Source organism: Mastomys coucha, unplaced genomic scaffold (assembly GCF_008632895.1).
Source record: "Mastomys coucha isolate ucsf_1 unplaced genomic scaffold, UCSF_Mcou_1 pScaffold8, whole genome shotgun sequence".
In the NCBI taxonomy this organism is placed as follows: domain Eukaryota; kingdom Metazoa; phylum Chordata; class Mammalia; order Rodentia; family Muridae; genus Mastomys; species Mastomys coucha.
The window spans coordinates 70,011,556-70,012,510 of record NW_022196914.1 but is presented as its reverse complement, the minus strand read 5'-3'; the positions used below and the strand labels follow the sequence as shown (position 1 = coordinate 70,012,510).

General features: G+C 44.2%; 1 protein-coding gene and 1 pseudogene across 7 annotated transcripts in view; one reads left to right on the top strand and one right to left on the bottom strand.

Annotated features, from left to right (window-relative positions):
• Positions 1–955, bottom strand: part of Pde4d (phosphodiesterase 4D) — a 1,511,116-nt gene that overhangs the window by 347,932 nt on the left and 1,162,229 nt on the right. The window lies entirely within an intron of this gene.
• Positions 430–955, top strand: part of LOC116083825 — a 55,204-nt pseudogene continuing 54,678 nt past the window's right edge.

The window sequence follows — 955 nt, the reverse complement described above, 5'->3', positions numbered from 1 at the left end:
CTGATGATATGATAGTATACTTAAGTGACCCGAAAAATTCCACCAGAGAGCTCCTAAACCTGATAAACTTCAGCAAAGTAGCTGGATATAAAATTAACACAAGCAAATCAGTGGCCTTCCTCTACACAAAGGATAAACAGGCTGAGAAAGAAATTAAGGAAACAACACCCTTCATAATAGTCACAAATAATATAAAATACCTTGGTGTGACTCTAGCTAAGCAAGTAAAAGATCTATTTGACAGAAACTTTAAGTCTCTGAAGAAGGAAATTGAAGAAGATCTCAGAAGATGGAAAGATCTCCCATGCTTGTGGATTGGCAGGATTAATATAGTAAAAATGGCCATCTTGCTGAAAGCAGTCTACAGATTCAATGCAATCCCCATCAAAATTCCAACTGTATTCTTCACAGACTTAGAAAGAGCAATTTGGCTTTCCTTTCAGCGGTGCGAGGTAGCAAGATGGCGGTACAGATTTCCAAGAAGAGGAAATTTGTAGCTGATGGCATCTTCAAAGCTGAACTGAATGAGTTTCTCACTCGGGAGCTGGCTGAAGATGGCTACTCTGGAGTTGAAGTTCGAGTTACACCGACCAGAACAGAAATCATTATTTTAGCCACCAGAACACAGAATGTCCTTGGGGAGAAAGGGCGTCGGATCTGAGAATTGACCTCGGTTGTCCAGAAGAGGTTTGGCTTCCCGGAAGGCAGCGTAGAGCTTTATGCAGAAAAAGTGGCCACAAGAGGTCTGTGTGCCATTGCCCAGGCAGAGTCTCTACGCTACAAACTCCTAGGAGGGCTTGCAGTTCGAAGGGCCTGCTATGGTGTGCTCCAGTTCATTATGGAAAGTGGGGCCAAGGGCTGTGAGGTTGTGGTGTCTGGGAAGCTCTGAGGGCAGAGGGCTAAGTCCATGAAGTTTGTGGATGGTCTGATGATTCACAGTGGAGACCCTGTTAAC